Source organism: Micromys minutus, assembly GCF_963924665.1.
Source record: "Micromys minutus genome assembly, chromosome: 1".
Taxonomy (NCBI): domain Eukaryota; kingdom Metazoa; phylum Chordata; class Mammalia; order Rodentia; family Muridae; genus Micromys; species Micromys minutus.
The window spans coordinates 93,086,400-93,101,622 of NC_137969.1; the positions used below are offsets into that span (position 1 = coordinate 93,086,400).

At 39.3% G+C, this 15,223-nt stretch overlaps 1 protein-coding gene across 1 annotated transcript in view; it reads left to right on the forward strand.

Annotated features, from left to right (window-relative positions):
* The window catches only part of LOC308434631 (zinc finger protein 560-like), a gene marked incomplete at its 3' end in the record, with an annotated part of 56,257 nt that overhangs the window by 25,795 nt on the left and 15,239 nt on the right, over window positions 1–15,223 (forward strand).

Below are 15,223 nucleotides of genomic sequence, written 5' to 3' on the forward strand. Positions count from 1 at the left end.
CTTCCTGTTTTTCTCCCAGTGTTATCTGGAGCCTCTAGGTAGCAGGTGTATACTTGCTGCAGCTCTCCTGATACCAGTATGAAGCCACAGAAACAAATATCATATTTTATATCCTAAATCTCTCTTTAATTGGTAATCTCCTTGGAACATTTCTGCCTGTGACCTTGAGTTGTTGGGGTAAATATTAAAATGAAGGTAACCTTTTATCCTGTGCTAGTTCCAGGTCCATGGGGTCATATAGCACTGTGGGGTATCTCTATCTCAGCAGTTCCAGGCCACCTCTATGACTCAGGCATAGTCCATTTCACCTGTCCTTGGTGCTTCTGTCCTGGGTAGACACGGCTGCCCTGGTGCGTTGCTTTCACACAGTGTCCTCCACAACCTGGTAAAAACATGACTCACAGCCAGTAAATAATCAAACAGGGTTATATGTTCAATTCTTAATCCACAAACTCCCTACACAATAAGTTTACAACCAATGGACAAAGATATAAACTGCCCATCTAGATTAGGTAAATTGACCCATATAAACCCTTAGAAATATTCACAATAGCCTTATTTATGAAGAGATGTGCTGAGAGAAATATACACATCTGCCTCCATCTCTTCCCCTGGATATCTCACTCACTCTCCCTCCTCTTCCCTTTTCTTAGACTTTCTCTACCTGCCTCTCCACCGTCCAATCATGTATCACCTTAACATAAACCCTACAGGTAGTTCACTCAGCTGAAAGCTGAATAATGTTATGCAAAAGCTATTCACCTTGATTCTAGGAGGAAGACGAGGAAATGTCTGCTGAGTGCTAGAAGACAGAAAGATAGGCTATGGGAAAACAGGCAGAAGTGCAACTGAAACACAAATCTTAGTGGGTCTGAAAAGAGGCAGCTCCTGGTTGAATCCTGTGCCCTGAAACTCTTTGCAGTATGCCTACAACACACTCTAACCCTAAGGAGGTGTTCATGTCACTCAAGGATCTAATATGTATACCCTAATTTATCTGTTTCTAGAGATGTAATCTCATAGAGCAATCAACTATCTATATCTCACAAAAACTTGAAGTGATGTATATATATGTATATTTATAATTTCACAATTTTATTTGTGTGACTTACATTTGTTGTGGGATCTACATTTGGCTATCTTTATATGGTGATCAAGGTCAGCTTCCCAACCTTGCACACAAGAGATGTTTCACATTGAGCCTTCTCAGTGATGATCAAATAAGATTAGGTGAAATATTTCATCAGAAAATACTGTCTTTTTTTTTTCCAGATTGTAAACATACTATCCTATAAGGATTGAGAGAAACCGTCTAAGTTGATAATAAATCTTATTTACAAAAGAAAATGATGTGCTGCTGTCTTTTTTAAATGTGTTATTTTATTCTAAGATAGAAACACCTTTTCAGAACACTTTTCTCAAAACCACAAATGAGTGCAGAGAACTGTCTCTGTGTGTAGAGCTTGTTGCTTCTAAATCAGACGACTTGATTTTAATTTTTGTTAGACCCATGGTTATCTACAATATTTTTCTCATTTCTATACACAGACTCTGGCCCATATATGTCACAAACCAGCAGTATATAAAATGTTAAACAATATAAGGAATAATGATGTCACTTGCAGCTAAAAGCATCCCTGGGTTTTATCTCTAGAACGCACATAGTAGAAGTAGATAATAGACACCAGTAAGGTGTTTTCTCACTGTTACCTAAATCTGTGGCACAGGTGTATCTCCACAAACTCAGCTGAAACATTTTTACACGGAGGAAATGAGCAAGGTAAAGAAAATAACTCCATTTTTAAGAACATAGGAAATTATTTGCCAATTTAAATTATTATTATAAGATTTCAGTAGGTATTACTGAACATCAAAACCATGAGTTTTATTCTTTAATTCTTACTTTGTCATTCGTTCTTTGATTCAAAGGTAAGTCATTGAGAAAACATCTCAGCTATGCTTAGAGGTGCAAACCTGTAATCCTAGGACACAGAGATGATAGTAGGCTCTCTCTCTGCGTTTCAGGCCAGGGTGGTATACTTTATAGTGACATACTCTCTCAAGATAAAAATCCAAAAGGAAAGAGCATAACTTGGTGCGCCCACAAGTAGCTGGGTGCTCAGAAGAGTTGCAGGAGGGCTCTCCATCCTAAGTGAAGGGGTGAGTCAATGTCCACTCCCCACTGTCCAACCCCAGAGAGGCTGCACAGAACTCTCTCGGTGCAGGTAGTGGTGCTGCCTGGGAGCACACACTTCCGGCCCAAGGCTAGACCCAGCCCAGCTGCATCAGGACTGGGCAATAACATCGGAACTCACACCCTACTCAGAGAGCCGAACACCCAGAAACAATATCCCTCTGAAGACCACAGGCCCACAGACCCACAAGAGAGATAAGCTCCAGCAAGAAACAACAGGATCACCTAGCATCACCTGTAGCAAGATGGCAAGAAGGAAGGGCAAGACTCTAAGAAACAGAAACCAAGATGACCTGGAAAAATCAGAACCCAGTTCTCCCACCACTGCAAATAGTAGATATCCCAACTCACCAGAAAAACAAGATTTAGACTTAAAATCATATTTCATAATGATGATGGAGATTTTTGAGAAGCACATAAATAACACACTTTAAAAAGTACAGGAAAGCCAGGAGAACACATGCAAACAAGTTGAAGCCCTTAAAGGGAAAACACAAAAATCACTTAAAGAGCTACAGGAAAGCACAAATGACCAGGTGAAGAAACTGAAAACAGAAATAGAAACAATGAAGAAATCACAAAAGGAGACAAACCTGAAGTTGGAAAGCCTGGGAACGACATCAGGAGTCATAGATACTAGCATCACCAACAGAATACAAGAGATGAAGGAGAGAATCTCAGGAGCAGAAGATACCATAGAAATCATTGACACAACAGTCAGAGAAAATGCAAAAATAAAAAAGATTCTAACCCAAAACATCCAGGAAATCCAGTACACAATGAAAAGACCAAACCTAAGGATAATTGGTTGCAGAAGAGAGCATAGACTCCCAACTAAAAGGTCCAGTAAATATCTTCAACAAAATTATAGAAGGAAATTTTTCTAACCTAAAAAAAGAGATGACCATGTACATACAAGAAGCCTACAGAACTCCAAATAGACTGGACCAGAACAGATTTTTTTCCCTACATATAATAGTCAAAACAACAAATGCTCAAAACAAAGAAAGAATGCTAAGAGAGAAAAAAGACAGGTCACATATAAAGGCAGATTGATCAGAATTACACCAGACTTTTCAACAGAGACTGTGAAAGCTAGAAGATTCTGGACTGACATCATACAGACCCTAAGGGAACACAAGTTCCAGCTCAGGTTATTATATTCAGGAAATCTCTCCATCACTATAAATGAAAAAAAACAAGATATTCCAGGACAAAAACAAATTTACACAATATCTGTCTACAAATCCAATCCTACAAAGGATAATAGATGGAAAACACCTTAAAGAGGGAAACTTCACCCCAGGAAAATAAAAAAACAAATCCTCTTGCAACAAATATCAAAGAAGAAAAGCACACAATCATAACTACCTCTAACAACAAAAATAACAGGAAACAACAATCACTATTTATTAATATCCCTTAATATCAATGGACTCAATTCTCCAATAAAAAGACACAGACTATCAGACTGGATATGTAAACAGGATCCAGCATTCTGTTGCATATAGGAAACTCATCTCAGCAACAAAGACAGGCACTACCTCAGAATAAAAGGTTGGAGAAAACTTTCCAAGCAAATGGTCCCAAGAAACAAGCTGGAGTAGCCATCCTGATATCGAATAAAATAGATTTTCAACCAAAAGTCATCAAAAAATGACAAGGAAGGACACTTTTTACTCATCAAAGGAAAACTCTATCAAGATGAATTCTCAATCTATGCTCCAAATACAAGAGCACCCACATTCATAAAAGAAACTCTACTAAAGCTCAAAGCATATATTATACCACTCACAATAATTGTGGGGGACTGCAACACTCCACTCTCAACAATAGGCAGATTATGGATGAAGAAACTAAACAGAGACACAGTGAAACTAGCAGAAGTTATGAGCCAAATGGATTTAACAGACATCTATAGAATATTACATCATAAAACAAAAAAAAAAAAAAAAAATGTGCCTTCCTCTCAGCACTTCATGGTACCTTCTCCAAAATTGACCATATAGTCGGTCACAAAACAGGCCTCAAAAAATACAAGAAGATCGAAATATTCCCATGCATTCTATCAGATCACCATGGACTAAGGTTGGTCTTCAACAACAATAAAAACAACAAAAAGTCCACATACACATGGAAACTAAACAATACTCTACTCAATGATAGTTTGGTCAAGAAAGAAATAAAGAAAAAAATCAAAGACTTTTTAGAATTTAATGAAAATAAAGGCACAACATACCCAAACTCATGAGATACAATAAAAGCAGTGCTAAAAGAAAAACTCATAGCACTGAGCACCTCCAAAAAGAAACTGGAGAGAGCATACACTAACAACTTGACAGTACAACTGAAAGCTCTAGGAATCAGATTCACCCAAGAGGAATAGAAATAACCAAACTCAGAGCTGAAATAAACCAAATAGAAACAAACAACAACAAAAGAAAACACTATACAAAGAATCAACAAAACCAAAAGCTGGTTCTTTGAGAAAATCAACAAGATTGATAAACCCTTAGCTAGACTAACCAGAGGATGCAGAAAGAGTATCCTCCAAACTGACAAAATCAGAAAAGGGGAGACATAACAACAGAAACTGAGGAAATTCAAGAAATCATCAGATCCTACTACAAAAGCCTATACTCAACAATCAAGAAAATCTAGAGAAAATGAACAATTTTTTAGACAGATACCAGATACCAAAGTTAAATCAGTATCAGATAAATCATCTAAACAGCCCCATAATTTCTAAAGAAATAGAAGCAGTCATTAAAAACCTCCCAATCCAAAAAAAAAAAAAAAAAAAAAAAAAAAAAGCCCAGGACCTGATGGGTTTAGTGCAGAATTCTATCAGACCTTCATAGAAGAACTAATACCAATACTCTCCAAACTATTTCACAAAATAGATACAGAGGGAATACTACCCAACTCATCCTTTGAATACACAATTATGCTCATTTCTAAACCACACAAACACCCTATAAAGAAAGAGAACTTTAGACCAATTTCTCTTGAAAGACCCTCGTCCAGAGGACCTTTATCTGAGGGGACCCCAGGACCCAAGAATCAGCCGAGACCACTGGATGCAAGTCGCAAGAGGGTTTATTGTTTACGTGGGCGTCCACGGGCAACAGCCTATTTGGAGGACTGGCGCGCCGGACAAAGGGGCAGTCCCCTTTTTATAGGGCTTGGGGGGCAGAAGCAAGGTACAGAAGCAGAAGCATAGTTACAGGGTTCTAATTGGTTAGTTTAAATGTGGCCAGGGAGTGAGCCCAAGAACATGGCTCCAAGGACAAGGCTCTGGGACTGTGGCTTTTCCGAGAATAGCTGCTTTGGGCTCTTCTGAGAGCAGCTGCCTTGGGCTTATCTGAGAGCAGCTGCCTTGGGCTTATCTGAGAGCAGTTGCCTTGGGCTTATTTGGGTGCTTTCTGTTCTCTGTCTGTTGCAAGCTGGCCACCCACCGGTATCTTGTTTGGCCACCTGGGTCCCTGACCTGGCCAGCCCTGTGTGTGCGCAGCCTTGCAGAAATGGCATTATTGCTGCTAAGCGGGGGTCATAAACATTGATAAAAAAATACTCAAGAAAATTCTTGCAAACTGAATCCAAGAACACATCAAAACGATCCTTCACAATGATCAGTAGGCTTCATCCCAGGGATGTAAGGATGGTTCAATATGCAGAAATCCATCAATGTCATTCACTATAAAAAAACAAACTCAAAGGAAAAAAATCACATGGTTATCTCTCTAGATGCTGAAAAAGCATCTGACAAAATTCAACACCTCATGTTAAAAGTCTTGGAAAGGTCAGGAATTCAAGGCTCATACTTAAACAGAGTAAAAACAATATACAGCCAACCAAAAGCCAACATCGAACTAAATAGTGAGAAACTTGAAGCAATCCCTCCAAAATCAGGGAATTGACAAGGAGGTTCACTCTCTCCCTACCTATTCAATACACTACTGGAAGTACTAGCCAGATCAATAAGACAACAGAAAGAGGTCAAAGGGATACAAATTGAAAACGAATAAGTCAAAATATCACTATTTGCAGATGTTATGATAATATACTTAAGTGACCCCAAAAATTCCAACAGAGAACTTTTACAACTGATAAACACCTTCAGCAAAGTGGCTGGTTATAAAATTAACTCAAACAAATTAATTTCTTTCTCAGACTGTTTGTCCTACTCAAAGGACGAACAGTCTGAGAAAGAAATTAGACTTTAGTTACAAAGAATATAAAAAACCTTGGTGTGACCCTAACCAAGCAAGTGAAGGATCTGTACTACCAGAACTTCAAGTCTCTGAAAAAGGAAATTGTAGAAGACCTCAGAAGATGGAAAGACCTTCCATGCTCATGGATTGGAAGGATCTACATAGTAAAAATGGCCATCTTACCAAAAGCAATCTACAAATTCAATGCAATCCCCATCAAAATCCCAACTCAATTCATCATAAAATTAGAAAAAGCAATTTGCAAAATCATTTGGAATAATAAAAAAACCCAGGATAGCAAAAACCATTCTCAAAAAAAATTAATTAAATAAAATAAAATAAAATAAAATAAAAATTCCAGGGGAATTATAATCCCTGACCTCAAACTGTATTACAGATCAATTGTGATAAAAACTGCCAGGTATTGGTACAGAGACTGGTAGGTAGACCAGTGGAATAGAATCAAGGACTCAGAAATGAACACACATACCTATGGTCACTTGATATTTGACAAAGGAGCGAAAAATGGAAAAAGGACAGCCTCTTCAACAACTGATGCTGGTTCAACTGGCAGTCAGCATACAGAAGAATGCAAATCAATCCCTTCTTATCTCCTTCTACAAAGCTCAAGTCTAAGTGGATCAAAGACCTCCACATAAAACCAGGTGCACTGAAACTAATAAAATAGAAAGTGGAGAAGAGTTTAGAACACATAGGCCCAGGGGGAAATTTCCTGAACAGAACACCAATGGCTTATTCGCTAAGATCAAGAATCAGCAAATGGGACCTCAGAAAATTGCAAAGCTTCTGTAAGGCAAAGGACACTGTCAAGAGGATAAAATGGCAACCAACATATTGGGAAAATTTTGTTACCAATCCTACATCTGATAGAGGGTTAGTATCTTAATATATATATATATATATATATTAAGAACTCAAGAAGTTAGACTGTAGAGAATCAAATAATCCTATAAAAATGGGGTATAGAGCTAAACAAAAACTTCTCAACTGAGGAATATAAAATGGCTGAGAAACACCTAAAGAAATGCTCAACACCTCTAATAATCAGGAAAATGCAAATCAAAACAGCCCTAAGATTCTACCTCACACCACTCAGAATGGCTAAGATCAAAACCTCAGGTGACAGCAGATGCTGGTGAGGATGTGGAGAAAGAGAACACTCCTCCACTGTTGGTAGGGTTGTAAGCTGGTACAACCACTCTAGAAATCAGTCTAGCAGTTCCTCAGAAAATTGGACATAGTACTACCTGAGGACCCAGCTATATCACTCCTGGGCACATACCCAAAAGTAGCTTCAACATCTAACAAGGACACATGCTCAACCATGTTAATAGCAGCCTTATTTATAATAGCCAGAAGCTGGAAAGAACCCAGATGTCCCTCAACAGAGGAATGGATGCAGAAATTGTGGTGTGTATATACACAATGGAGTACTACTCAGCTATTAAAAAGAATAAGTTCATGAAATTCCTAGGCAAATGGATGGAACTTGAAGCTATCATCCTTAGTAATATGACCCAGTCACAAAAGAGCACTTATGGTATGTACTCACTTATAAGCGGATACTAGCCCAAAAAGCTTGGGATACCCTAGAAACCATCCACAGAACGTATGAAGCTCAAAAAGAAGGAAAGCCAGAATGTGAATGCCTCAGTCCTTCTTAGAAGGGAGAACAAAACACTCAGGGCAGGAAATACAAGGTCAAGTAGAGGAGCAGGGATTGAAGAAAAGATCTACAGAGACTGCCTTATCTGGAGAACCACCCCATATGCAGCTACCAAACCTGAGCACTGTTGCTGATGCCAAGAAGTGTTTACTGGCAGGAACCAGATATGGATATTTCCTTAGAGGCTCTGCCAGAGTCATACAGATACAGATGAGAATGCTTGCAAGTAACCATCAGAATGAACAGAGGGACCCCAATGAAAGAGCTAGAAAAAGGACTGAAGGAGCTGAAAGGTTTGCAACCCCATGGGAAGAACAGCATCATCAACCAGCCAAGGCACTGAGGTGGAGAGGGTGATTGGGAGAGGAAGCACCTTCATGGAAGCAAGTTTGGGGGAGGAGTAGGGGATATAACATTTGATTCATAAATATAATGTCCGATGAAATTGAAAAAAGAAAGAAAGAGCATACCTCATTTTATTGAAATTTGCTAGTAAAATCTAATTGCTATCTGGATTCATTTGGCAGCAGCAGGAGCCACAACAATGCATTTCAGGTGTACCTCTGATGTAATTTATGCTTCCTTTAAGGAGAGAAAAGGAACATGCATACATAAAGATTTATTTGCTGAATGGATCCTGTTCTTGTTCCTGGTGACTACAAAACACTCATTTACGAGATCTGAGTGTTGGGGACTCCAGGTGACACCAAGGCTGTACTCAGGGGACCCAGAACCTCAAACAGAAGTCACTGTAAAACTCTAGAAGTCAGGCATTTAGAAAGAACCATGGAGTATGGCTGAATTATTGGGGATTGTAAAAGAAAGAGGAAGAAAGGCCCCTTGGAGTGCAGTGCTTGGTGTGCACCTGAACACCCTCTGTCTTCCATTGTGCTCTGTATCCACTCAGCAGTGGTGGGTCAGCCTTGTCTGATTCTTCCACTCCTATTCCTTTTCGTGACAAGACACAGATCTGTCAGTGACCACACCATGTATATCCGTCCTGACAGTCTCCAATTAGAACTTAAAGCCCCTCAGTCCCCATCCAATGTTCCCTGTAAAGTGCTAAAGTGACTGTCTGGTAGGAATTGCATAGTCTAAAGATACATTCATATTTCCCTCTTTGGTTATGGTCTAGTATAACAGTGGACCCCATAACCTTAGAATTCCCCTAGGAATCTCATTATCAAAAATGACTGATTCCTCAAGGTAATGACTTTTCTGCATAGTAAAACTTTATTTGTTAAATGAGTACATTTTAGGAGAGAAAGGGGCTAAAATTCAGTTAAGGAATTAAGAAAGGGAGAAAATTCTCCATTCCAAATGAGTCAGACTGAACAAATATGTTAATCTATTTTCAATTTTTATTAATAATTTCCTTTTTCCTTTTTATTCTTTATCATTTGTGTCATTGTTTTATTTGGAAATATATTCACACTCCAGTCTCTGGCTGGCCTGGAACTCTTACCTGTTCTAGAACATCAGAGAATTTTGCCCACCCTGCCTCTGTAATACCAGCATTAGAGGTGGGCGTGTCACAGTTAGACAAATCAGTTCTTTTAAGTGGCTTAATGAGGATGAGTGGCTGAGTCTATCTGGTTAGGGTAGCTAGGACACAGACTGTGGTCCTAGCTCTAGTAACAGAAGTCTACCATGAAATGCACAGGTGGGATCTCATAGCCTTGGGATGACTGGAAAAATCTCTGAGTCTGACATTAGCCATTTCTGTGTCTTTTAGGGTCTCACATTCTAAGAATGGGGTGTTCTGGAAAAATCTCAGAGCCCCTAAAAACTTTATTTATTAATTTATTTATTTATCTATTTATTTATTTAACCTCAGGCCGAGCTATTAGAATCTGATCTGCTGGAACTGGGAAGGATTGTGAGAGAGACTATACTTTGGTTCATAGGTGTGGTAACCTGGGCAGAGGAAAACTATCCCACTAAGTATGATTTAACTGAGACAACAAAGGGAAGGAAAGTAAAACATGGTCCAGAATTTAACTGTGAATCTGTCTGTGACAGGGGATTGTGTATTAGCATACAGAACAAATTCTGATAGCTGTAGGTTGGAATTTTGACAAATAGCAACTAAAATCAGTTAAACCTGTTTCTTTTTTTCTGTTGATGTTGTTGTAGTTGATTTATTTTCCCTGAAATCATAGACTAGAATATAAATTTGATTCTTTACTTCACTTGATGTCTCTTGCTGATTGAAAGAGTAACTCAAACAACTTTGTCTTTTCCCCTTGTAGTAGTACAGAAGTATATTTTTACAGCCCTGGATTTTTAATCTATGTGACAGGACACACAGAAAGGGTCTCAGTTATAGAAATACCAAAGAAAATGCCAGGTGACAGCTTTTATGTGACCAGACGTAAAGTTTTTACGGAACTATAGTTACAGTTCATTGTGAAACGCTAATAATTCAGTGGCAGAATTAGCTTCAGGCAGCGAGTTCCTTTTGGCTAATCAATGCAACATGGTCAGTCCTTCAACCATGTACACACAACCAGTAGAAAATACAGTCAGCAAATTTTATTTATATGCTTGAACATTCATATTGACACATACATAACAAAGAAGAAATTGGTGGGGAAGGAGTTAAGATTGAGACAAAACGAGGAAGGGCTTAAACTGTTGAAGGATATTTGATTATGGTTCATAGAAAAGTAATTGGTAGTAAAATACCCAAGCTCAGGAAGATATTGCCTTTTCTGATGCAGCTAGGTGTGTCCTGAAAAGTTATGGTTGGGTGTGCCTCTGAAAATCTCAATAGATAAGAATGGTAAAGAGAGGAAAGTTCTTTTTTTAAAATCAAATTGCTTGGGAGGGGTCTTGTGGTCTTTTCTGGATGACTTGAGGCAAAGTCAGATGAGTGATTTCACAGTAAAGTTAAAAACTTTTGGCTTGCTACAGACTGGGTTTGGATCCTCCCACCAGGACCACTAACATGAAGCCTGCCAAGGGTATGCTGAGGAAGATAGGGTGTTCTTTATTAGCAATTAGACAATTGAGAGCTCTCTTTGGTCTCTTATCTCTTGGCTTAGAATAGCATCTTGGAAGAAGAAGGGTAAAAATAGCAGGACACAGATGAAACAGGATTTGAGGGAAGGGAGCAAAGGGGCCCACATGGGTTTTGATGAGCTCAAGAGAAAGGTGAACTATCTAGGTAAAAGGACACAGATGAAGGAGATTTCTGAACACCTAGCAGTTTTGTTGCATATTCAACGTTATAAATAAATATTTTGTATATAGTTAAGAAAATTGGGTTCACTCACTAGGTTAGCATGTTTTTGCCAAACTTCCTACTTTATTTGTCACTACTGGAAATACATATTAGGAAAATTTTAAAAGGTAAAGTTTACAGTGATATATTATATTTCAAATGTTTAAAAATGAACTTTAAATGAAAATATAGAGACCACATGGCATTAATCCTGCTGCTGTGATGGCAATCTCAAGGGATCTAGTGCCCTCTGCTGGCCACTTCAGGTACTGCACAAAAAAGTGCCAGGAAATCACTCATATACGTAAGCTAAAAATAAAGTATAAAAAATGGATTCTTCTACGCAGATATCACTGCCTTGAGACAGAAAGTATTGAGAATGAGGTAAAATGCACGTCAGTTTAAATTACTGTAGTTTATTACCTAAAACTGAAATGGGTGGGCACCCTGAGGGCTGTTTCTTACTTGCCCCATTTATATTTGGAAAACCATTCTTTAATCTGGAGCTTTTGAGTTGACAAAAAGTCTGTGATCTAGGCCACAGCTTCTGGTGGCAGCCTACATATAGAAAGCACACTGAAGATGGTAGCTCCTTCTCTTTTTAAGCTTGCTACACTGAGGCTAGCAAGATCACATTATGTTTCTTGGCATTAGAGGCTCCTCTTTGGAATTCTGGTACATGCTGAGGACCCGCTGAGACACACAGGCCCTACTGTATTCTTCCACTTGCCATCGGTACACAGTCTTTGGTTTACTAGTTGGACACAGCTGGGAGCCATTTTTCTATATTCACTTCATGTGTACATGGAGAGATTCATGCTATCAGTTCTGTTCATCTGGAGACATTTCCTAATACAGTTATGATTTTTCACCTTCCCACTGAGGAAGGTGTGCTGGCTAAAAATAGTGCTCTGTACTGATCAGCATGCATTTTCTGCTTTTCTACCAGGGTTCTCTGGTTCATATTGAAAAGTAAAGATAAAACCCATTAATTTCCATGAGGACCCCATTTGGAAGACCAGACCTGATTTCAAAAAGTCCATGAAGCAACAGCTCTAGGAGTAGACCATAAGTCCCTGAAAGTAAGTCATAAGGTGCCACTCTAGGAACAGACCATAAAATCTAGAACAAAATCATAAATCCTCACACCCAAGAGACCAATCTTGGAATACCCACAAGAAAGAAGAAATATCTTACCTCAGAATGTGCCATCTGTATTGGCCCTATTTCGTTATATGGTTAAACGTTCATGACATAGAAATTGAGATGACTAACAACCTGTGATCCCCGAGCACCAACCAATGACATTTTAGATTTCCTCATTCTAGAGAGTTCCACCTGTTCTCTAAAAGAAGGTGTGCATGCCTTTCTGTGGGGTCGCCATTTCAAAGAATGGTTCGTATCCACATGCTGGTTGTTTCTGTAGAAAAAGTGCTCTTTGTTTTTGTATACTCTCCGAGTCTATTCTCTTCCTTAGCCATTTTCAGACCATTACAATACGGAGCAGATGAATATTAATTCCTGTTTTTCTGACATCAGTGTGAAATCACAAAAACAATTATCCTTATTTGTGTCCCAAAACATCTCTGTAATTGTTAATTTTCTTGGAGCCCTTCTGCCTGAGGTTCATAAAGTTCCCTCTGCTCCAAGGTGTATAAAGAACTGTAAAAGCTAGCTATCTGATTCGAGGAGAAGATGAAGGGGAGGAGGGGATGAGGAAGAAGAAAGGGAACAGTAGGAGCAGCAGCAGTAGGACCAGGGGGAGAAAGAAGAAATTTCTGCAGAGGTCTGGAAGACAGAACGATTGGTTATTGGAGGCCAAGCACAAGTGATAAAGAAATAAAATCCCTGCAGATCTAAAAAGGATCAGCTATTGCACTGGAATCCTGGGGCAGGCAACCCTTTGCTGAGCCTTCAGCACACTCTAACTCTGAGGGAGGTCTTCATGTCACTCAAGATTACCCGGCCAATCAGGGCCTTGAAGAGCTACCAGTCAGAAGAAGAGGGAGGGTTTTCTAGGTGCTTTCCTCTGAGCTGCAGGTTCAGCTCTATTTCTGAGGAACCTTGAGGAGATGGTGTACTTTGACCTCTGTTGCTGTGTGCCTTAGAGGATGGCCAACTGGCTGAGCTACTAAATCACAATATAACCACTGCCCCCAACCTGGAGGAGAGGTGGTTTGAGATGAGGAAGTGTGAGTGACGGGCCCTCACTTGGCTTGTGTGGCAACTGCCAGTCACTCCTGAGGTTCCATGTGGTCTTAGCCACTAGATGTGCTCAGTGATAGCATCTGAATAACTTGGGTATGGGAGCTGCATCTGCACAAATCATTTGGAGCAAGGGCTTGTGTGTAGAATCATCCTTAGCAGGATACCAAATTCGGAGAGTCCTCCTTTGGGTGGTAGCTTCTAGACAATGTGCCGCGGCCATTTAAGATCCATTTGGGGTTAATTTTGTGGAGTCTGTAAAACCCATCTCACTCACTGGGTATCACGCCAAATTTCAGCCATGATAAGAAGAGATGAATCGCTGATGTAAAGGATTTTCCCAATGATAAGAAAGTGGTTAAGTCACCAGCCGTAGAATTTAGCTGAGGGAGAGACTCCCTCTAACACCCTCCCCCCAGAAAAGTCGTATACCAGCCAAGCATGTTAGAGCTCAGGATGCGATGATACACACGTTTGTGTGTAACAGTTTGCATGCTTACCAGAAGTGAATAACTGTTCCCCTTCTGGTCTACCAGTACCAGCACCTGTTTACTTCTAGTCAGTCTGAAAGGATTAAAGCGAAACTTCAATGTAATGTTAATATGAATTTCCTTGATGGCCAATGATGTTGAACAGTTTTTCACATTTTACATTTTTTTACAGTTTTAATTATTCTTTGAGGTTTCATATATTTTAATCATGTTCTTCTTCCCTGAATTTCAAAGAAAATGTTTTACTTCCTTTTTTTTTTTTCATTTTGTAGAACTCTTTGTCTAGTTTTATATCCTATTTTTAAAATTGGGTTGTTTTCTTAGTGCTTGTTTTTTACTAAATATTTTTTGTATTTTCTATGTAATTTTTAGTGCATATGAGTGTTCTGCCTGCGTGTGTGTGTGTGTGTGTGTGTGTGTGTGTATTTGTTTACCACACGCATGCCTTGGGCATCAGATCTTCTATAACTAGAGTTACCTACCATTGTTAGCCACCATGTGAATGCTTGAAATCAAAGCCTTTCCTTCTTGAAGATCAGCAAGAGATCTTAACGACTTGGCATCTCATCAGCCATAATAGAGAATTTGAGAAGTGAAATCTACATAATATACATATTTTTGAAAGTTTCCCATTATATGGCCTAGAATCACATGGTACTCCCTCTGTAGGCTAAGCTACTCAATATAACAATGAGGTATGACAGTTGGCTTCCCCACTCGCTGGTGTTTACTGGCATCCTTCTTTTCTCTTTTATGGCAGGCACTGTGATGAGGAATCAACATAAAGCAGCTGTGTTGCATTGTGAGACTAGGTGCTCACAGTACAATTGAAGGTGGGGCTAAAGACTTCCTTCTTGTGAACCGGAGGCATGGGAATTTGTTCTTGACCATTGCTCTAAGATTCTGACAACGATTTTCCTTTGAGACCCCTGCACAGTGATATGCACATATAGAAAATCCAAGCCCTTCATGGGGAGATAATGAGGAGGTGAGGCCAATTCCTCTTCCTCAGACGTTATAGGAAAAGAAAATGGTCTTAATGACATTAAATAAAGTCAATTAAGTTAATCATTTCATTGTTTCAAAAGACATTCTGTCCTAGGTGGCCTTCATCAATTTATATGGAATCTGCTTGTTGCTCAGAGCTTCTGCCTAAATCCTCAGAATCTCCAACCTCTAGTTCTCTTCTCCCCAGCTCAGCCCATC